This window comes from Protopterus annectens, chromosome 2.part0, assembly GCF_019279795.1.
Source record: "Protopterus annectens isolate FY-2018-M chromosome 2.part0, PAN1.0, whole genome shotgun sequence".
Classification (NCBI taxonomy): Eukaryota; Metazoa; Chordata; order Ceratodontiformes; family Protopteridae; genus Protopterus; species Protopterus annectens.
In genome coordinates this window covers 468725118-468750694 of record NC_056728.1, presented here as the reverse complement: position 1 = coordinate 468750694, position 25577 = coordinate 468725118, and positions in this window count along the sequence as shown.

Here is a 25577-nt window from a genome sequence, read left to right as displayed (position 1 = left end):
ATATATTTATGTTAACTACTATATGAACATACCCTATGATTTCCCATGAATGATCAAGAACAATGATTTGTTCATAAAAAATAGGTAAATATTATAATGTTGTTAGAATATTATTGGTGTGACCATAAAAAGGTCCATATATATCTTATTGTAATCCAGGAAAAACCCACCTGCTTGAATCACAGCAGCCCCATATGCTGATGTAATTTATTTGTGTGAAAAATGCCAATTAAACTATGTATATAAAACACACTTGCACCCAAATCCAATGTTATAATTGTGTCTCATATCCACATCAAATGGGTATAAACATAGAGATCAATTGTAGAAAAAAATAATTATCGACGGACCAATAGCATCCTATGAAGTGATAAACAAGCCCAAAATTCTGAAATGTAAAAGACGCCCCTAAAAATGGCATTAAATGTTTGTAAAATATGCCAACAATCCCCTCAGAAGACACAGTTCAATAATGCTTACTTAACATGTCACATTGGGATTCACGTACAAGATTTTGACCTACAATAAACCATATAACCAATTGCAAAGACAGTCACCTGAATATCACCACTGTTTAGTATATGAAAAAAGCATATAAATGCTCAATAAGAGGCATTCAGAAAAATCTCCGTAACTTCCCTATCCACTTAGTTCAGAATTCACAAACTATAATGTCCAAGATTAGTGTAATAAGGTTGATCAATCCCTCATGTTAAACAGATATCGCTTATAACGTTATGCAGTATAAATCATAAACATATGTGTCTTGATTCAGGGACGCAAAATTAGTGAAAACACAAATTGCAGCTGCAGGTTAATGGACAACCATAAAGTTGGTAAAAAACACATTTGGATAATACAAGATGTTAACATACACTGTTAGCCCCTGCAAGAACAAGACATATAAGTACATAACTAGCAAAATCATGCAATTACATATGTAAAAAGTGCGACTACCAAAAAACGACACTAGCCCTGCCTTTAGTAATTTCAATAATCATATCGCACTGTTAAATATGTATTACACACAAATATGTCCATATCCCTAAAGAGCTTAAATGTTCCACAAAATGGACTCCGTAAATCTTCCTCCAACACTAGGTCCAATGTCGAGTAGGTTAATAAGTCCAAACTGGAACGGTACATATATACTGCCCCCGTTGAAAATGTCACTTCATAAAGTCTTACTATAAACAGCGTATGTTGTGTCTTCGATCCAATTAGACAAAAAAAGGAGAGAAAGAAACGGATTGTAAACCCATAAAGCAGTTGAGCCAAACGGCAACTCTTCCCCAGCCTTTACACAAAGTTCACACAAATGGTCTGTAAACATACCACAAACCAAAATTGTTCCCTGCCAGTAGATGTAACCATAACAAACAATGTGATAAAGAGAAAAATCGCAAAATGTTCACACTGCATACATATACGAACCCTCTTCAGATAGTCCAGCCAAGGAATCCAAACAAGATGGCGTGTTCACCAGCCCAGATGCAAAGTCATGGTCTAATGTCATAAGAAAGAAAAAGTCCACCAGTTGCCAATTTACAACAAAAAGGTAGTAGGAAAATGTTCCAATAACCAAATAGGTCAGTTTCTATAGAAAATTAGCCACCAACTGTCCACGATGATGCCTAAAGAATTTGAAACATTATCCGCTGCAACGAATCCATGTTGCAGCAACAGGATCACCAACCCCAGCAGGAAGTGAACAAAGCAACGCCAACAAAACCACCTCTTCCTGCGCGTGGGTGATGCACGGCCCCCAAAAAGTAGTGAATCAACAGAAAACCAATGGAGCCAGCAAATGGTGATAAAAATGAATATATTGTAATTAAAGCATCATAGCATACAGCAAATACAAACACAAACCGGTTTCGGCTGGTAAATCACACAGCCTTCATCAGTGTATTGAAAAAATCATAGTGTTTGCTGGCTTTTAAATACAAATGCATAGAATCTCATTGGTGGAAAATTTATAAATATTCATTAAGGCCTGGAGGGAAAAGCCCTCCTAGCTTAATGATCCATTTCTTTTCTTTATTGTTTAGAATATCATGCCAACCAATTTTATTCCTACAATCCCCCTGAATCATATCAATAATTGTAAACAAAAATATTGCTGATGGATGTGATTGGGCTATTTACTTGGCCACATGCAAATGTGGTGCATTTTACATTGGACAAACCTCAAGGTGCATTAGGTTACGTATTTCAGAACACTATAGTAATATGAAACAGAAAAAGATTACCAATGCATTGTATAAACACCAGTTGTCACATCCATCAGCAATATTTTTGTTTACAATTATTGATATGATTCAGGGGGATCATAGGAATAAAATTGGTTGGCATGATATTCTAAACAATAAAGAAAAGAAGTGGATCATTAAGCTAGGAGGGCTTTTCCCTCCAGGCCTTAATGAATATTTATAAATTTTCCACCAATGAGATTCTATGCATTTGTATTTAAAAGCCAGCAAACACTATGATTTTTTCAATACACTGATGTAGGCTGTGTGATTTACCAGCCGAAACCGGTTTGTGTTTGTATTTGCTGTATGCTATGATGCTTTAATTACAATATATTCATTTTTATCACCATTTGCTGGCTCCATTGGTTTTCTGTTGATTCACTACTTTTTGGGGGCCGTGCATCACCCACGTGCAGGAAGAGGTGGTTTTGTTGGCGTTGCTTTGTTCACTTCCTGCTGGGGTTGGTGATCCTGTTGCTGCAACATGGATTCGTTGCAGCGGATAATGTTTCAAATTCTTTAAGCATCATCGTGGACAGTTGGTGGCTAATTTTCTATAGAAGCTGACCTATTTGGTTATTGGAACATTTTCCTACTACCTTTTTGTTGTAAATTGGCAACTGGTGGACTTTTTCTTTCTTATGACATTAGACCGTGACTTTGCATCTGGGCTGGTGAACACGCCATCTTGTTTGGGTTCCTTGGCTGGACTATCTGAAGAGGGTTCGTATATGTATGCAGTGTGAACATTTTGCGATTTTTCTCTTTATCGCATTGTTTGTTATGGTTACATCTACTGGCAGGGAACAATTTTGGTTCGTGGTATGTTTACAGACCATTTGTGTGAACTTTGTGTAAAGGCTGGGGAAGAGTTGCCGTTTGGCTCAACTGCTTTATGGGTTTACAATCCGTTTCTTTCTCTCCTTTTTTTGTCTAACTGGATCGAAGACACAACATACGCTGTTTATAGTAAGACTTTATGAAGTGACATTTTCAACGGGGGCAGTATATACGTACCGTTCCAGTTTGGACTTATTAACCTACTCGACATTGGACCTAGTGTTGGAGGAAGATTTACGGAGTCCATTTTGTGGAACATTTAAGCTCTTTAGGGATATGGACATATTTGTGTGTAATACATATTTAACAGTGCGATATGATTATTGAAATTACTAAAGGCAGGGCTAGTGTCGTTTTTTGGTAGTCGCACTTTTTACATATGTAATTGCATGATTTTGCTAGTTATGTACTTATATGTCTTGTTCTTGCAGGGGCTAACAGTGTATGTTAACATCTTGTATTATCCAAATGTGTTTTTTACCAACTTTATGGTTGTCCATTAACCTGCAGCTGCAATTTGTGTTTTCACTAATTTTGCGTCCCTGAATCAAGACACATATGTTTATGATTTATACTGCATAACGTTATGTTTATATCTGTTTAACATGAGGGATTGATCAACCTTATTACACTAATCTTGGACATTATAGTTTGTGAATTCTGAACTAAGTGGATAGGGAAGTTACGGAGATTTTTCTGAATGCCTCTTATTGAGCATTTATATGCTTTTTTCATATACTAAACAGTGGTGATATTCAGGTGACTGTCTTTGCAATTGGTTATATGGTTTATTGTAGGTCAAAATCTTGTACGTGAATCCCAATGTGACATGTTAAGTAAGCATTATTGAACTGTGTCTTCTGAGGGGATTGTCGGCATATTTTACAAACATTTAATGCCATTTTTAGGGGCGTCTTTTACATTTCAGAATTTTGGGCTTGTTTATCACTTCATAGGATGCTATTGGTCCGTCGATAATTATTTTTTTCTACAATTGATCTCTATGTTTATACCCATTTGATGTGGATATGAGACACAATTATAACATTGGATTTGGGTACAAGTGTGTTTTATATACATAGTTTAATTGGCATTTTTCACACAAATAAATTACATCAGCATATGGGGCTGCTGTGATTCAAGCAGGTGGGTTTTTCCTGGATTACAATAAGATATATATGGACCTTTTTATGGTCACACCAATAATATTCTAACAACATTATAATATTTACCTATTTTTTATGAACAAATCATTGTTCTTGATCATTCATGGGAAATCATAGGGTATGTTCATATAGTAGTTAACATAAATATATTGTTTCATGAAAATATCATTGTTTCCTATCACTTATGGGAAATTAAGGTAGTTATGTAGGGTATGTTCATGTAGTAGCTAATACAAATATATTGTTTGTAATGGTGATATTATATTGCATCATCTTTGGTAATATAAATCACAGTATATTTAGAGGTTGGTTTTTGAGACGTATATGAACATTGGATTTATAATAGAAAATAACTTCTTTAAGGTTAGGATATATTGGCCTTCCTTACAGGTTACATAATTCCCTATATGCTTTGGAGAAATGAGAGTTTATATTTCATGCTTTTAAACTTTTGTATACATATACACATATATTGTGTTGGTTTTTCATCAAAAACAATTTTGACAGCCACAATGACCCACCATAGTAACAAGTTATAATTTATGGTTGTGTAAAATAAGGTTATTCTAGTTCTTATGGGACCCCATTCTATACTTAATTAGTATTATATGGCCTTTTCTTTATTTGAGCATCAAGCAATTCAAGACTCCTCCTGTTTAATAAAAATTTTTTTGGGCTTGAGTCAGAGTTCTGGACAACCTCTATCTTGGTTTTTAATTAATGGTTTTTCATCATCTGCATTAATATACATTAAAAATTTTAGGAATTTATATTTTGGACGCAGCTGTTTCTTTTTTCTTTGGAAATTACATTCTACAGCTGTCATTGTCCTTATTAACAGTTTGACTTTGCTGTCGTGGCATATCTGATTGACCATTATTGGCAGCTATATAACTTTTCTTGTTATTTTTCAAGCAATATGGATTTATCCAATCTCATTTCTGGTTTGGTGGCAGACAGGGAAGATCTAGGGGTTTTTGGTTTAAACCCAAATCCAAACGGGAATGTAGGTCAGATGGGGAACAGCAACCCAGATATAACTAGTCAGAAGTTAATTGATGACCTGAACAGGCAATTAAGGGCGCTAAGAGCAAATGTGTGGCACAGTAAGCTTTTCAAGGCTTATCAGACAGCGAATATAACCCCAAGGGGATTAAGAATAAGGATTATTCCGCATGTTAGTAATGCAGATGATGAATTATCCACACAGTGGGCAAAGATACAACATGAAGCCACAATGTCTTTTGTGGTTCAGCTTTATAAGTTTCACAATAGAGCCATAGATAAGGGGCTGTCTGAGATTATGACTCTGGCAGATAGGTTAAAAATTATGAACAGGAGCCTTCTTTTGAAGGCAAATTGAATAAAGTGGCACAGGACTTGAAAAAATTTGATGCTGAACTACGGTCACGTAAGATGAAGAAGTTTAATAGGGACCAAGAGGATTACGCTAGGAGCAACCCGTTCTCTTTTCAAGCTAAGCATGTAAGATTTAATAATCTCCCAAATTCAGATAAGAAAAGGAAAAGACCCAGATCCATTTTGAGAAAAAGCAATTTCAATGCTACTTCATCATGTGATGATACCTCATCAGGGACGGATAATGAATCCCTGACAGCAACAGGATCACCATCACCCAAAAGAAGCCCGGGGGTAGCCCCTTTAGGAGTACATACAGATGGGGTGGGCGCAAACACAAGAAAAATACACAATGTACAGGGACTACTGGAGTTGGCGTTAGGGACTTAAATGAAAGTACTGTTAACAACATTTTAAACTTGTCTGACCATGTTTTGTCTGATTTACATGTCAAAATATTGAATAAAGGCCTCAATTTTATACCTGGTGCCATCATTTCAGAGGATGTATTTGCACAAGATTTGTCCAGTTTCTGTAGATTAATTAACCTGAAATTGTTTTTTGGTGATTCTGGTCTTGATTTTGAGAAAGGGAAATTTACATATCATGCATCTAATTTTTCCCCACCTATGAATACTGTGGTTCACCAATTTCAAAACAGTGTGCTTAGGGATGTTCATTTTCAAGGTTCAAACTTGGTATGGAAACATAATAACATAAGAGAGACAAGCTATTCTGGAACTCCAGAAAAATAAACAAATTGTGATTACAACGGCAGACAAAGGTGGGGCTGTTGTAGTACAGAACTGGGATGATTATGACAGTGTGGCCCGGAGGCAATTATCAGACACTAGATATTACAATCACATGGCTAATGACCCTGTACATAGATTTACCAAATGCATTGAACTTTTCCTTAGGAATGCTTTTGATAGGGGTGTAATTTCTAAAGACACTCTGTATCACTTAACGGTTAAGGATAGTAATCCACAATATATTTATTTTCTTCCAAAAGTACATAAAAATTCCACACACCCACCGGGAAGACCTATAGTGTCTGGAAGAAAATATTTAACTGAACCTCTGTCTCTGTTCTTGACTAAACACCTTAAACCTTTGTTACGATTTCTTCGGTCTAGGTTAAATGATACCACGAGTTTTTTGCAAATTATATCTGATGCCCAATTGGAAGAGGATTGGTTCTTATGTACGCTTGACATATGTGCCTTATACACCAATATCCCACATCAAGCTGGTCTTCAAGCCTTGTCATATTGGTTGGAATATGCAGGTTTATACAGTTCCACATTTAATACATTTTTGGTTGACATGGCTAGATATGTCCTTACTTGTAATGTTTTTTATTACAAAGACAATTGTTATTGGCAGATTAAGGGCACGGCTATGGGGGCCTCTTTTGCCCCCATATACGCTGACCTTTTTATGGCCTATGTCGAAACCAAGTTAATTTATGATCCTATAAGGAACATCTTTCTTTCAGAAATGGATATTTGGAGACGATATCTTGATGATATCTGGCTAGTGTGGAAGGGAACTGAGTCTAGTTTACTCACTTTTGTGCAATATTTGAACAATAATGAGTGGGGTTTAGGGTTTACTGAACAACATGATTCTCATAGGATAATCTTTTTGGATGTTGTTATACGCAAACTCTCTGATGGTACACTTGAGAGTGAGACACACAGGAAGTTTCCGCAGTACAATTCATTATTGCATGCTACAAGTTATCATGCTCCACACATAGCCAGGAACATCCCAAAATCCCAATTTATCAGAACCAAACGGATATGTTCGCAACACTCAACATATTGTAAAAATTCAGAGGACCTTACATATAGATTCAAACAAAGAGGCTACAAGGAAGGTATTGTAGCAAATGCTAGAAGCCAGGTTCAGGGTATGGAACGCAGCCAGTTGCTTATATACAAAGAGAAGCCCATTACATCACCAAAACCACTTAGACTTACGACCACTTATGGACGAAACACCAATAGTTTTGTTAAGATTGTGCAGCGACATTGGAATATATTACAGAGTGATCCAGAAGTTGCTAGGATTATCCCTGACAAATGTATGTGTTCATACAGAAATGGTAAAAACTTGAAATCTTATTTCAACCATTATAAAACTGGTGACAGGGTAAGGGATAAAATACAAACTACTATTTCTGGACACGGTCTGTATGGTTGTTTCCCTTGTGGTCACTGTGTAAATTGTAAATACATATGTACTACCAAGGAATTTTCCAGTCGTAATTGCTCAAAGGTCTTTGATATAAACATTTTCTGTAACTGCAGTAGTGATTGGGCTATTTACTTGGCCACATGCAAATGTGGTGCATTTTACATTGGACAAACCTCAAGGTGCATTAGGTTACGTATTTCAGTACACTATAGTAATATGAAACAGAAAAAGATTACCAATGCATTGTATAAACACCAGTTGTCACATCCATCAGCAATATTTTTGTTTACAATTATTGATATGATTCAGGGGGATCGTAGGAATAAAATTGGTTGGCATGATATTCTAAACAATAAAGAAAAGAAGTGGATCATTAAGCTAGGAGGGCTTTTCCCTCCAGGCCTTAATGAATATTTATAAATTTTCCACCAATGAGATTCTATGCATTTGTATTTAAAAGCCAGCAAACACTATGATTTTTTCAATACACTGATGAAGGCTGTGTGATTTACCAGCCGAAACCGGTTTGTGTTTGTATTTGCTGTATGCTATGATGCTTTAATTACAATATATTCATTTTTATCACCATTTGCTGGCTCCATTGGTTTTCTGTTGGTTCACTACTTTTTGGGGGCCGTGCATCACCCACGCGCAGGAAGAGGTGGTTTTGTTGGCGAAACTTAAATTTAACCTACACATCCTTCAAAGTATAAAAAAACTCACCAAAAGCTGAGTATGCTCTACCAAAACCATAGATTCCTGACTTATGATGCTAGACTGTCCCTGGCTCAGGATCTTCTTCTCCCCTCCCTTCTCTATGTCATCCCAATTCTAACTAATATTCAAACCACTACCCTGGCCACACTCCAACAAATTACTACAAAATAGCAAGATTCATCGCAAACACCCCACATAACTCACACCACTGCCTTGCATTCATCTCACTACAATGGTTAGAACTCCCTCAACAACTCCTATTACAGTTGCAAATTATTCACTCTGTGCTTTATAAACCATCCTCCTGCTCTGTCCTTTCCTCCTTGGTATCCATCTACACACCAGCTCACACACTTCGTACTTCTAACCAACAATTCCTTGACATCTACCAACCCAAAAAACTATTGGTAGAATACTATATAACTCCACCCTATCCCAGGCATGGAATAACCTCCCATCCCAATTATGTTCCATTACACACCGTATACAATTTTTACCACTCCAATACTATTCCTTTCTACCACAATCTCATACAATCTGCTCAGCATATTATATCCCACATATTTTTCTCAAACATCACATTACACCTCTAGATATCCCTTCCACCCCATTCATGCACTTGCTATACACCTTATCACATCAGTTATACATCAGCTACGGGTAAAAAAAAAAAAAAAATATATATATATATATATATATATATATATATTTTTTTTTTTTTTTTTTTGAAGTGCAGGACTTATTTGTACTTTCAGTGTTACTGATCTTATCCCTGTTATGCCTCTTAACTTATCACTGTGAATTGCTTTAAATTTTACTGCTGATAATAATTGTTTTTAATTGTAAACTAAACTGTTATGTATACTTAACCTGTCTGTAACTGGAGCTTTTCTCCTCGGGTTTCCACTGAAAAAGGGCTCCTGGCCCAGCTGGACTGACCCAGTTAACAAATGTCAATAAACAAATAAATAAAAGTGAGCAATGGCAAACAGTGCTCAGCTATGATTGGTTGGTGTAAGCATTACTTAAATGTGAATGCTAAGCAGCAGTCAGATTAGGAAACTGGATTTGTGCACTGCTAAGCACAGCTCAACATCTACCCCTTTAAGCAGTGCTCAGCTTGGCTTACTGGGTTTGCTCACTGCTAAGCTGTGCTCAACATTTTCAAAATCGATCCATGATGGCAAAGAGTGGGAATATGGCCTTATATGAACCGCACAGGTGAGAACACAGCCAGTACCTGTTATAGTTCAACCTGTGCAGGAACCATAGGTGAGGGTTCCTGCTTTAGTGTGCAGCACTGAGGCATCTTGGAGTCCAGGGTCATGGCTGGACTCCTCATAAGTAACCATGACAAGAGACTGCTGCAGGGCCAGTACCAGGGCTCACAGTATAAAGTGGAGGCTTGGGACTGTCTCACCACTGATCTCACCAATGCTATTGGCATCCCTCGAACTGGTGAGCAGGTCCAGCACCACTATGCCGACCTAAAGCGGAGGAAGGTGGTGCTCTTGGACTAGTGGATTCAAGATGCTAGGAACAACTGTGCTCCAGCAGTTTGTAAGTATCACAGATATAGGTGTACCAAATTCTAGCCTGAGGATGTGATAGAAAGGTATGCATAATGTTTGTTTTTCTCCCCTACAGCTGCAGCAGAAAGGGATAGTAACATCGAAATACATGCCAACAGACTTCTGAGGCTGCTCTGACAGGCTGGTGAATAAATATCTATTCTCCAGTATATTGTGCAAATAACTAAGAAGGAGTACATTGTTTACTAATAGTAGGTATACTGTTATTGTGTTACTGTACTGTACTGCTACTTTATAAATAAGGTTAATCCAACTAATATTGATCTGTAATAAATATGTAACAAAAATTCTTGTGTTTACTCTGGTATGTTGTTGTAGACTTAAAATGGAGATGTAAAACAAGATATAAATGAAATATTACCAGAGGCTCCCTTCACTCTGGAATAAAATCCCAGTCTATGTTAGGCAGAGCCCCTCACTGACTCTCTTCAAGAGAAATCTTGACGAGTGGATGGGAGATCATAGGTTTATCCCCGGGTCACTTCTGTGTCACTGCTAGACAGAGGTACAGTAAACTAAACCTTAAAATGGGCACAGCATACTCATTCCAAGGGGTGGCGAAAGCCAAACACACTCTGGCTAGGCTTATAAATGCCCTAGGGCAGATAGCCTAGTATGAACCTATGAACCTAAATGTGAAATATATACTACACTGAGCTCTGAACCTTGAATAGTAAATGTGTAATGTATCAAAGTGTGTTCCATGCAGCATTGCCATGTGTTAACCTTTGCTTTCCAGATTGTAGTAATCCAAAGGAATAATGCACAGTACGCTATCTGTCATAAAATGCATCACAGGATTACAAGTTCAGACTGTCTAACCAAGAGACTATTAGGAAGAAACCAGTGAAACACAAAACAACAGCTCCCTAGTAGCTCAGTGTGATAAGAAATAGCTTAGTTGTTAATTTTGCACACCCAGACATGGTTCGAATCCAGGGAGTGGTACTAGGATTTGTGCATATCTAGACACAAGGAATCAGGAATAAATGTAAAAACAGTCAGGTAGTGTTAACAGATATTTTCTCCACAGGTTTTACAGGTAAGGAAATGGTAGTAGCTGTTTGAAGGTTATACTAATAAATTGTGTGCAACTGTTCAACTGTCCCACCACACATCTGCAAATGACAGCAGGATTGGTACATGCAACATGCACTCTTCTCGATACATGTCTCTCATGTGTCATGCTGTCATGGCTGCCAATAACCCTGGACACAGCTAGGAAACCAGTTGAAGTATGCCAGTAGCACAGTCACATAACAGCAGTTCAGGGTACCCCTTCTGTGCCAGGTATGTAACCCTTATATGTACGAGTCCCCTCTAGTCATGTACCCAGAGTTGTCACAGTTTGCTCTATACCATTCCAGGTAACAGTTTAATAGGTATGTTTGTGCTACAGAAGCTATGGGCCATAGATAGATGTAAAGTGAAGGCAGAACCATGGACTGTTGAGCAGTACTGCTGTGGAAAATAGAAGCATAAACAGTTGTTAATGGACATTTTGTCTCTCCCCCACCCCTTATCTGGATCAATATTATAATTCATATACTACGGGTATGTTGTTCTCCATATCTAATGTTGAGACTTGTGTTACATTATCATTCATATAATTGATTGGTTGCATTTTAACATACCTTGTTCAAATACTACTGTTGGTGGCCTGTTGCTCTCAGTGTTACTGGCACGCTGTTACGATGTACACTGTTGTTCCAGTTATGCATGTGTTCTGTTTGCTAGGCAACTGTTTCAAATCTGTTTTATGGAGTTAATTGAAACACCCATGTATGCTGTTATAATTGATCTTGAAATGTGATTAACCAGCAAGCTTTGCAAAACATCAGTAGCATAGCACGTTTGGGAAGGCAGATCCTGGTGGAGCCACCTGTCCCGACTCATCTGGCCTTAGCACCAGGCCCCAGCACATCTGGGACCCTACCCAGGACTTCCTCATCCATTGGTCCTGTACAACCTTTGGGTGGAACCACCTCAGGGGATGGGGCACTTCCCCCCTTGGAGTGGGCACGGACAGGAGCCTGTCATTCGCAGTTAGTTCTGGGGTATGGTGTGCAGCATCATCCAAACAGAGTTGGATGACTGGCTGCACCAGATGGAGGGCTGCCTGGCACACCTAGAGGGCCAGGCTGCCCCTCCTGTCTAGCCCCCAGCACAGCCACCTTGGGGGCTGTGAAGGTGCAGTGGTGACTGCCTATGGGTGGAGACCTCAGTCTCACTGTATCCATTTGGAGACTCATGGGCTTTGGATTCCCAACCATCCTCCCTGTCAAAGGTGTTTACCCCCTAATGTGTCATATACAGCCCCTGTCTGCTGTCTTGTCTGTCTGCAAATGCAACCTGTCCTACCCAACCTACCTCCCCAAACATATCTACAACCCTTCCCCAACATCCCACTCTCACCTTAAAAAAAACAAAATAAAGGGCATCTGTCTCGCAAAAAAGCATTGCCCCATACATAGCTCTACATTTGCCACCATGTACAGTGAAACTGATCAATCTTCCCACAGATTATTCTGTAATTGTCTGTCACCAACACCCTTCCCTGTGGGGTGTGAGGCTGTAAATTCCAAATTCTGCACATTATTCCCAGCTGTTACTACAGAAGAAATGTAGAGCTATGGCCCTTTCCTACACCCATCCTGCACATCCCTAGCTGGTTTTCCTAATGTTTTATCCCCTACTTGCCCCATTTCATCACTTTTCTATCACCCTTTTTTCTTTTCTTTAATTAAAATGAGTGCAGGTGTAAGGGGGAGTAAACAGTATTAAGTGAAGCTAAAATAACTTAACCATCTGTTAGCATCACTTAGCTTCACACAAAACTGTGCAAACCCACTTAAAACTGCTTAAAAGTACTTTAATCACTCTGTCTCCATCAACCCTTGTTCTGCCCAGCAACAAAATAATCAGCTCTGCTGAGTCTTAAACCCAGGATGCTGTGCACTACAATCACAGTAATGTACCACTACAACATCTGAGCTGTGAGAATGTGTAATGCTTTTACAAACACATCATGCATTCTGGGCATTTAACATTAATGAAAAATGTCATCACTTCCATGTCTGGAACCCAGGATCCCATGAACTATACTGACAGTAACATACCTGTACACCATCTGAGTTGTAAGAATTTGCAATGTTTTAACAAACATATCATGCATAACAGTCATTTAACATAAAGGTAAAACATATATCCATAGTACTCTTATATACATATATATGTATTTTATTTTATTATTTATTTATTTATCTTCAGCCTACTTCTGCTGGCCCCGCTTCGCTCCCCACCCTACCCCCATATCCCACCCACCCCTAGGGCTCCTACATTTATTCCTCCATTCACCACACCCCCTACTTACTCCCACCAATCAGATGCAACGACCCTAAACCACTCCCACCCCTACCTATAATCAAACTAAACTATCCCACACCCACCCCTACTTCTTAGCAAAACACCTACTACATCACCATGACTATGACTATCTTCCAGTCACAAGTGAAAATAGCTATCTCCTTCTTACTACTTTCCTCACTTATGACTACTTACTTCCTAACCTCTTATGAACACTCTATAACTGTTTCTCTCTCACTTCCTTCAAAACATACCTCTACAAACACAACATCCCAACCCTCTTCCTTCTTACATACCTCCTCAGAAACTATATACATTCTTCCCAAATACCATAGGCTACTACACTATAAACTACTTAAATCTAAAACTAAAAAATTTATTGAAACTTTCCAAAAATTTAAACCAGAAAGATATGCTACAGTACTCCTTCTACTACAAGATGGCGACATACACCCCAACCCAGGCCCAGAAAATAATAAAACCACAACACATAAAAATCATACCAAACCCTTCTCTCCCTCTTCCTCCATACCCACTAACCAACTATCCATAGCCCACCTCAATATACGTAGCATCTGTAACAAAATTAGTCTACTCCATGCCCTACTTGAAATACACAACTTTGACATCTTATGCTTAACAGAAACCTGGCTAAAACCTGTAATTAAAGACATTGAAATTACCCCATCTGGTTATAGCATTGTAAGACATGATCGCTCCACCAAGAAAGGTGGAGGAGTAGCAATTATATATAGAACTAACCTAAAACTTACTCTTCTTGACCTTTCCTTCTCCCAAAACTACAATGCTGAAATAATTTGCTCAAAAATACAAATCAACAACAGTAAAGCAATAAACATCATCTGTGCATATATCCCCCCAGGAAATAACATCCCTACCCTAGAACACATTCTAGAACAAATCTCTAACAAACTTCCTCAAGAAACACTATTTCTTGGGGACTTTAACATTGATTGGATATCATGTAGCAACATTAACCCTACTTCTCATATAAACCTAAATGGTTTTAAACAACTCATTAATGGTCCGACCAGAACCAACAAAAACCAAAAAGAAACCACCTTGGACTGGATCCTTACTAACTCCCCTACAACACTACCAAACTGGCATCCTTCCTGACGACATTAGTGATCACTCCCTCATTTACGTAGTCAGAGCCAAAACTAACCTAAACTTTCCTACCACTCATAAAACACTATACTCCAAAAAAAATTTTATTCCTGAACAGTTTCAAACAGAACTTTCACAATATAACTGGACCCTCTAAAACACCTCACACTTAACAAAGCCGTTGAATACTTCAATTCAGCATTCCTTGCAATCCTAAATCAACATGCCCCAAGTCGCACTATTAGAACAAAGACTAAGACAGCACCCTGGCTAACCTCCAATACTAAGCATAAAATTATTCTCAGAAATAAATCTTGGAAAAATGGCGTTCCTCTAGAAACCCAACAGATCATCAAACCTTTAGAGAGCTCAGAAACAGTACCAAAAAAGCTATCATAACAGATAAAAAGAATTTTTACTTTGAACTACAACAATCCACTAATAAAGAACCAAAAAAATTCTGGTCTACTATTAACAATCTAATTACCCCAGGCAAATTAATCACACCCAATCCCCAGGACTTAGACCCCGAAGACTCTACTTTAATAGCCAATAATTTCAATACTTTCTTTACTTCATCCATACAAAGTCTTGCTAACCACCTATCTCCTGATACCTCTCAACTGCTCTTAAGTAGCTTCAATGACTCTCTTCCTCTCCTTCAACTACAACCCATACCCACCTCTTATATACAATCTCTATTACACAAACTTAAACCCACTACCCCTCAGCAGACAAGCTTCCTGCTGAATTCCTGCAAGTAGCAGCTAAAGCTATTGCCTATCCTGTCTCTATTCTAATAAACAGATCCATAAAAGAAAGTGCTTTCCCAGCAATTTGGAAAATATCACACATCATACCCTTACACAAAGGAGGCAAATCTACCGACCTTTCTAACTTTAAGCCCAATTGCACTGTTATCTCCTCTAGCAAAAATTATGGAAAAATGTATACATAAACAACTACTAAACCATCTCCTCCTTAACAACCTACTAGCTGACACCCAACATGGATTTAGGCCTTCACATAGTACTACCACTGCACTACTCTCTTTCACCAATACCATCAACTGTAACCGTAATAACAACAAACTAACCTCTTCTCTATTTCTAGACCTGTCAAAAGCCTTCGATATGGTAAATCATACACTTCTTCTCCACATACTGAAATCCCTTGCCTTGGATGACTCTTCTTTAACCTGGTTCTCATCATATCTAGAAGATCGACATCAAGCAGTACTCTGGAAAAATTCTCTATCTACTCTATTACCTATCTCATTAGGAGTACCACAGGGATCTATACTAGGCCCACTTTTATTCTCCATCTGTATTAATGATCTCCAATCATCTATCCAAAACACTACCTGCATACAATATGCAGATGATTCCACTTTAATCTGTACAGCCTCCTCTCAACCAGAACTCCAATCCCTTACACAAGCTACCTTTTCAACCGTTGAACAATGGTTCTCTAAAAGATGTCTTCTCCTTAACCCCAAGAAAACAAAACTATTACTCTTTTCACCTACACACAAATCTACTCAACTACATTTTACTATCACTGCAAGTGATAACTCTCACATTACTCCTGACTCCACTACAAAACTGCTTGGTGTTACTATTGATAATAATCTTAGCTTTGACCACCACATTAATAACACAATAAAAACAGTTAATAAAAGATTGGTTCACTATACAGAATAAAACCCTTCCTTACACCTAAGGCACGGACTACTTTAGCACAATCACATCTTATCTCTACCCTTCTGTATGCATCCTCGATCTACACTAATCTATCTAAAGGTAACCTTAGGAAACTGTCTATATCCTACCACAACATAGCTCGATTTGCCACTGCATCTCAATATAGAACTCACCACTGCATAAACTTAAAACTTCTACACTGGCTGGAACTTCCTAACAAGATTATCTATCAACAACTCTTAATAGCACATAAAATTTTATATCAACCCTCAAAACACCTGCTCTTAGCAACCTCTTGACTCCCTATAATAATTTAAAACAACTACGCTCCTCCCAAAAGCTACAAGTTAACATGACCAGAATTTCAAACTCTGCCTTTTCTCCAACTCAGTTGGCAAAATATGGAATAACCTTCCCTTACATATCTCCTCTCTAGCCACTTTTCCTTGCTTTAAAAGCAACTTCTTTCACATCTGAATAACTTCTGGCTCTGCTCTTGTACCAATCCAGACTAACCTACTTTCATCTTTCAACTATATTTGCATTTTATTTAACACTCCAAATCTCTCTCAAATCATAAATAACATTATGATTCTACTGTTACTAAAAAAAAAAAAAAAAAACATTATTATTTTTATTTTCATTTTTTAATTACATAATTTGTATTACATAGTTAGTATTATCTATTTGTTATTAGAATAGCATCACCTGACCTGAACTAATTTCCTTGTATTATTGCTCTTTGCCTATATCACAAGTGTTTTTTTTACATGTATTTCTATAAACATGCTTTAATCTGTGGAGCTTTTCTCCCCGGGCCTCCACTGAAAATGGACAATGATCCAGTTGGACTAGCCCGGTCAACAAATGTAAAATAAATAAATAAATAAATATGCATAGTACTCTTATATACATATATATGTATATGTACATACCAATTAATATATATATATATATGTATATCTATATATATATATATATATATATATATATATATATATATATATATATATATAGATATATGCACACACACACACACACACACTATATTTACACACACACGCACACACACACACGCATATATATATATATATATATATATATATATATATATCATATGTGTGTGTAAATATAGTGTGTGTGTGTGTGTGTGTGTGTGTGTATATATATATATATATATATATATATATATATATATATATATATATATATATATATATATATTCATATATATATATATATATATATATATATATATATATATATATATATATATATATATATAGATGACCAACCTGTTACTGCAAGACATCTGCAAAAAGCCCAACAAAGTGTGTGGGGGGGGGGTTATTGGCAAACAATAGTGTCATCTTTAGAATATGGCTGTCATACGCGTATAAGTCTGCTAGAGTGCCATGATTTGCTTTAACATATAATTACAGATAGATTCCAGGTCTGAAACACAAATGAATGTCATTACTTACTGATGTAAATGCTCACATTATCCCAGTGGTTTGTCAGAAACCCACAACTGTTATGGGCAACAGACCAAACATATGAGCCACGCATCTGGACAGTAGCGATGTAGGATTGCAGTCACGTAACAGAATAGAAAAACCTATGACAGCTGTCAACCATGTTACCCAGCACCTTCTGAACCACAGTAAGACCAACATGACACTACCCCAAATCAGCTCTGGGGAATTACCCATGTATATCCAAATATATCATGCACTACAGGGATGGAACCGTAAGGAATAGCAGATATTGGTGCAAAAATGTCAGCCCACAACCATTTGCACCACAGTCACAGCAACATACCAGTACCCCAAATGAACCCTAGAGTAGAACAACTGTTTGAACAAACATATCCTGATTGCCATTTACACACTACACCAACATATACTGGCCCAACTCACAGTCTACTGGGAATCATGAGGTGTTACAGGATATTTCTCAGTCGGCCCCTATAAAGATATACACCTTATAGACCACCAGCAACCGTAGCAACATGCACAGACAGATAGAAAAGGGAACTATAACACTCACATCTGCTATTCTTCCTACTCAGCCCAACAAACATTTCCACGCAACACTGCTACATAATCTAGGCAGTCTATTAACAATGGCCAGACATGCATAACTCTCAACTTTGCAGTCTTCCACAGAATGTCCAGGCTGTGGGACCATATTCAAGGCCACTTCCAGGAGTCTGCTAAGTCACTGGGATGACATATCACTGCCAGATGTCAAGTGATGCAGAAAATGCATGTCCAGGCCAACCCTGTTAATCTAGCAACCATCTATGTGTATAATAGCACTACTTACTTACAATCTGTACCCAATTCTGGACCCTTGTCCCCCATGTTGTTGTGCTGTCTCCACATGTCCTGTCCTGACAGGTATTCCCACCTACTGTCTGTGAAGATATAGCCCAAGGCCCACATGAAAGATGTAATTATAGCACTGTGTTGCTATGGCATTGGCTAATGGAAAGACGACACAGCTGCGCTGGATGCAAGTAGCAAGTGTGAGACACTAATTGATACACAGGCCATCACCTGCTCAAAAGCAGTACCTACAAAAGGCAAGCTGCTGCCTATGCAACACAGGTCTCAACCCATGTATACAAAGACAGACTGTGACTACACAAACCTAACCATCTGCATTGTTGTGAGGAAACACTTCTGCACTATAACAGGTATGTCAGTCATGTAAGCTTGTAATGGAATGCAGAAGGGGGGATGCAATAATATCAAATGAGACATTAAACGCTAGGCCACAACAAGACCTGCTGGATCCACATGCTGCTGTCTGGCACCTATGGCCATTCCTGCTTGTCCTGTCTGCATTGACATGGAGCACATGTCTGGCCCCTGAGTCACCCCAGCAAAGGTCAACTCATGTATGACTACTACTGGAGTGTCCGTTGTCCAATACTGAGTGTATCACTGCTAGGCCAGCTACCTGGGATGTTCTAATTATTCATATGCCACCTGTGAATGCTACTCTGATACATATGCTCATCTTACAAATGTAAGAGACTTGTATAAGGTATGTGCATAGTACACAACTGGTGCAGATGCGTGTGTTGAACTGTATGTGATATACTGAGCCCATACCTGACAACTGTCCAGACTTTTACAGTTGTGTATTGTGCAGCACATCACTGGCAACCCATTAAAGACTTAAGTCATAACGTATTAGCATACATTTGATTGTCAGATGTCATATCCTGCAGAGTAGGCCTGTGAATGCAACACCGTCTTTGCTGGCAACTAAGTGTGTTTCAGCTAGATTCATAAAGTGACTCTATTTACTGGCCTTTACCCACCACTGATGTGTGCCTTTGTGCAGATATCATGCTCTAACTGGAGCTAGGTGTCTTACTATAAAACCCATGTCAATGCAAGCATACCTTGTCCTGTAGGATGCTGACATTTGTGCAGTCACTCAAACCTGCTTTGTAGCTGTGGAGAGCACACCAACCTTTCCAGGTCACTCATCCCAGCATACATTTAGACCCCAGATGGTGGCCTGCAAAGCCACAGGGGTGAAGTGTTGAACATTAGCATACACTTACATACCTCCAGGCTGGCCAAACAGTATGATGCATGATAGAAATCCCGAGTGCAGTTAACAGCAGACAAAACACCTACTCAAATCATAGCTAGCTACAGGCCTCCAACCATGACTATGGACACCAACCATACCTACTGGGACCTGCTGGAATCTGTCAGGATTTAAATCATCTACCCTGCTCCTGGGTGACATTAAATACCCAACCATAGTGTGCATGACCTATGCCACCTGAACATGAATGCACATAGATTCCTCGGCTTTGTCAATGACAATGCAGTGGATCAGCCGGTTAGCACTCCTATGACAGGTGGAAATATCCTGTACCTGGTCCTAACCAACATGTGTAGCCACTTTAGCACTCCTACAGTGTCATCCTCCTTGGTAATATCTGACCACATAGCCATCAGTGTTCAGGTCACCATCTCTCCTGCTACCCTTTACACTGTCAAACAGAATTAACTGTACACAAACAACTATAACTCCACTCAGAGCAGGTAGAATTAGCAGTACAGCCAATGTCCCATTTGTTGGAACTAGCAGCAGTGTTCAGGCCCACACCACAATACTATGTGGGCACCTACATAGCTGTATGGACTCAGCAGTACCTGACAGGACATCATCTCCCTTAAGGTAGGGTAAATGCCCGTGGTGGACAGCAGAAACACACAAATACCATAATAGGTGAATATAATTGCTGGATAGGCCAAGGAGGAACAGGCGCATCATTGAAAGCAATGTCACCTTGGTCAGCACAAGCAGATATGATCACAGGTGATTTACCCTAAGGCTGTCTTTGAGTGAAAATTGGACGCATCCACCAAGGCCAATCACTAGGCCTTCCACACATGTGTCTGCAATTCCAGAGGCAACACACAAATCTCCTCTGTAGTGGTGGTCAGTAGCATCACATACACATATGGCATAGATCTAGGCAACTAGCTGCAGAGAGCTGAAGTGTAAACATCAGCACCCCCTTGACTTCACATTGGTACACATGTGCATGCAGAGCACCTGCCCCCCTCCCCTCATCATCAGGAAGCAGGTCCATAATGCCCTCTCAAAGGCAACACACAGAGGTCTTCATAGGCCTGATACCATCCCTGGCTGCATCCTATATGAACACAGGCATGGGCTCTCAGATCCATTCTGCACTGTAGTCAAACACAGGCTGAGCACTGGTGTCATCCCCTCTGCACTTATGACAGCCACTATCATCCCTATACACAAAGGAGGAGCAATCCACCGACCCAGGCAATCATATGCACATCAGCCTAACTAGCCTGCTCTGCAAGGGCATGGAAGGCAATATCAAGGACATTATGAACAGGGACATCAGCAACATCAGAATGCCTGAGCCCACACAGCATGGTATTGTCAAAGGGAGATCAAGCCTGTTAAACCTGGCTGACCTCTCTTAAGTGGTCAACACACAGAAGGACAAGGGGCAGATGGTGAACAATGCCTACCTTCACCTAGCCTAATTATCTCACAGCAATCCTCAGGTGGCCAGGATACATATGCCTACACAGCTAGGCACCAACTTGTATATTACAGGATGGATAGCTAACTGGACCAATGACAGTACCCACTCACTCAAAGTAGTGGAACCCACCTCTGTTAGTAGAGTCCTCCAAAGTGGTGTACCCCAAGGATCAGACTGGGTGCCTCTACTGTTTGAGATGTACATTTCTGAGGTACAGAACAAAAACAGTGGTCTGTGGCTGACCAGGTGTACAAATGCTTTCAAGCTGGCTACTGTCTTACATTCCCCTACTGATGTGAGCATCCCTCAAGAGGCAATCACCCAATTAATGACCGGTACAAGAAGCATTACTGCAGAATGAATGCTGGGAGAGGCATCATTCTCCCTGCTGTGGCAGATGTCATCCACATTAAGTATGACAGTAATAATGTACTGAGCATGCAATCAGGTGTGAGGCAACTTGTGCACCAAGGTTGGTAGCAACCTGACAGTTTCCTAGCATGTGTGCGCCATTGTACAGAAGGCTGTCTACATGTCCCACCTCATAAATATGGGTATGTCATCCAGGAACCAGGAGGCCACAACATCCCTGTACTCCACCCTTATCAGACACATTAGCAAGTACAATGGCTCTTTTGGCATGTACCTTGCCAAGTAAATGCAGCAGTTGCAGAGACCACTGAGGTTACTGACCAGGCAATTCCAGGGTCTGCAACACCTATCCTATACAAGTAGGCTGAAAGCCCTGTCCCTGTACTCAATCACATACAAACTGATCATAGGTGACCTGTGCCTGGCATACAAAGCCATGTCCAAATCAGCCTTGATGGCATCTCTGCATATCTGTAAGACAAATTGCAGTCATGCATCATGCATGCAAGGCCCTCACCTGCTCTGTGACATGTATAGTACTTGCTGGCGGGATAGTGTGGTGTCCCACACAATACATTGTCTGTAAAATACACTCTCTCCCCATGTCTAGCAGTTTACGTGTATAGCCCTCTGGAAGAAGAAGCTGGATGACTGCATGGGAAATGGATGAGACACCCCTGGGATCCTGTGTGTGTCCCAGATGGACAGGGGAAACAGGTACTGGCTTGGAGGGGGCATGGACAAAAGTCTGGGCCAGGCTTATGAGGACATCAGGGCCAATAGCTGGTATCATCTTATGAGGCTATGCACCTAGTACTTTATATGTGTCCTGTATGTATTGCAGACTGTCCTGCAATGTTGCCTGAAATTAATCCCTGTGAGTCTGAACTGTGTACGTACTGCAGTGATAGTGTATTGTCCTGTCCCCTCATCAGTTATCATCACATATCGCTACACCTTGTCAGTGTGTGTGGTCTGTATAGCAGTAATTCAGCTCTTACAGTACATGCATATGCACATGGTGACATTGTATAGCTCACTCCAGTAGCTTTGGTCTCAGCCATAATTACCATTCTGCTACTAGGCCCATCACACAGTAGGATTTGTCACTATTTGTTGTGGGTCAGACAGTAGCAGTGATAGAGATGGATTATGGCAGGCAGAACTACTGTAAGGTCTGCCCTGAAGGGCCCATAGGTGTCACAACTGTGCCAGACTGTACCAGGAGTGTGTGTGTGTGTGTGTGTGTGTGTGTGTGTGTGTGTGTGTGTGTGTGTGTCTGTGTGTGTGTGTCTGTGTGTGTGTGTGTGTGTGTGTCTGTGTGTGTCTGTGTGTGTGTGTGTGTGTGTGTGTGTGTGTGTGTGTGTGTGCATTTCAGCAAACATAATACTGCAGGGTATTGCTTTACATATTTTGTGATCCCCGCAGGTGAACACAGGGGTTGGTGTCCCTCCCCCTCACGACCTAATGTCAGTGTCTTAGCAGACTCCCATGACGATGGTAGTCATAGTGAGGCACAGATGGGGTGATCAGAGCCTGGACCCGTGCCATTGTTTTGCATCCCACTTTCACCCACCATGTCTCCACACACAGTCAGCATGCCCACACATGCTCAGTCCCCAGCAGACATGGATAGTGGACAGGGTAAGGGTGATGGCATGGAAAGGCTAGTGGGTTGAGTATGGCAAGTGTAGACACTAGCCATAGGCAGAGGGCAGGTGAGGTCACACACAGGCAGATGGACAAGGGTGCTCAACAGAGGACTGCTGCCCATCAAGCCCCTGTCGCAAGTACCACGGCAGGTGTCACCAGATGCATGTTACTGTCCATCATGGAGGCACAGGCATGTACTGACTGCAACACCAGACAGATGCTCAGGGTCATGCATGCAACACTCCCTGACATGTATGGCATACTCCGTGGCAGTTGTGATGCAATACGTCATCTTGCCAATGTTGGCAAAAGACAGTGGGGTGAGACATTGTAACTGCTTGACTGTGCATTGTCTGTGCTCGAGCATGTGGTGGGAGTGTGCATTGGCCAGGTGGACATAGGTCAGTGACATGATCAGCTGTGAGCCCACATGGCCATGCAAATTTACAGTCCCATAGTGACAATACCAACACTACTGAAGGGATGGTGCTGTCCACACCACACTGGGGCAGGCCATATGCATGTTATACTGGCCAGTCCCATCAAGGATGCAGGTCCAGCAGATAGCAGTCACCATCAGGGAGTAGTACTGCAGCTGTCCTTGGGCCTGGCGATGCCAGTGATACTCCTGGCAGAACCAGTTACTGCATTCCTACCAGAGGACGGTGAACCATACATCCTGCCATGTATGGTCCACAGCTGTCCAACATAGACCTCCATCGGGCATCCACATTGGCTGCAGTTGTGCAGACGAAAAGTCACACATCACTATCCCAGGCCAGTCACCACCAGACACACACAGCTCCTCTGCATGGCCCAGGTGAACATCACCACTCCAGACACACACGCGCGCACACACACACACACACACACACACACACACACACACACATGGCCCAGCATAGGCCTCTGGCAGTCCATCACCACACCCTATGCATGTGATGATATGTGTGCCACAACCCTGTTATCCATACCATCAATGCGCAGATATGCTCATATGGGTCTGATGCACAGGGTGACTATAGTACAGTGTAGCAATGTCATTCTGTGTAAGGTGCTGTCTACTGGCAGTAGTTATGGGTAAACATTGAGGTGTATGTACCTTGTTATCTATGATACACTATTGCTGTTAGTACTGCTGACTGACTGTAGTGTCATGTGCTGTATTCTGGTTGTGTTCCAGCTGTCTCTATGTCTGCAGGCTGTGGGTCTACTAGCAATAGCAATGTTGGATACGGAGGAGTGGTAACACAGTCACCTTATCATAGCCGTGGTACAGCTGTACATGTAAATGTTTACCAGGTGTGTTTACATGCAATAGTGTGTGAGGGGCAATTGTGGCAGACAGTCTGACCTTGCATACATACCCTTGACACAGCCACGTAGCCCACACACGTCACCTGGGTGTTCCATTGGCCCGCAGGCTCACACATACAGAGGAGGTTAACTCAGTACTGAGACTAGGTCCCTCACCAGCCTAGCCATTACATTCATTGCAACAGATTCAGCTATCAGTACCTGTTGCCCCTGCCATTTCTGACACATCCACTCGACCATCATACAGTTGATGAGGGTTTGTCTGGTACTATGTATGACAGGTTTGGGGTATGTATTCCTGTCACAAGTCAGCCTGTGTTAGTCTAACCTGACAATCACCAACATGTGTGTCTGCTATCTTGTATGCATGTCTGGACTCTCATGCTGGCAGTGCACACAGAGTCATAGTCTTGTACATGGGGCAGCTGATGAAGGGCTGAGCACAGCTCCTACCTGCACAGTCTTATGAACAATAGTGATAGATACATAACACTGATAGCACAGTGGTACTGTAGTGTTGCATTGTCTGCCACTACTGTTGAAGTGGGTGACAATTGCAGGGACTGTTAGGACTGGCAATGGTGGGTTAAGAGGCCCTTAACATGTTAGAGCCATCTCACACACACACACACACACACACACACACACACACACACACACACACACACACACACACATGCACACCTCTGCATGGGGACATGCATTGAGGCACACATGCACATGGAGGCAACACTTTTCAGAGTAGATGACCTACCCATCTATTAATGTACAATACACAGTGATACAACCATTGCACCACAGTGGATTGGTGTTAGAAATTTATAACTGTGCTTGTA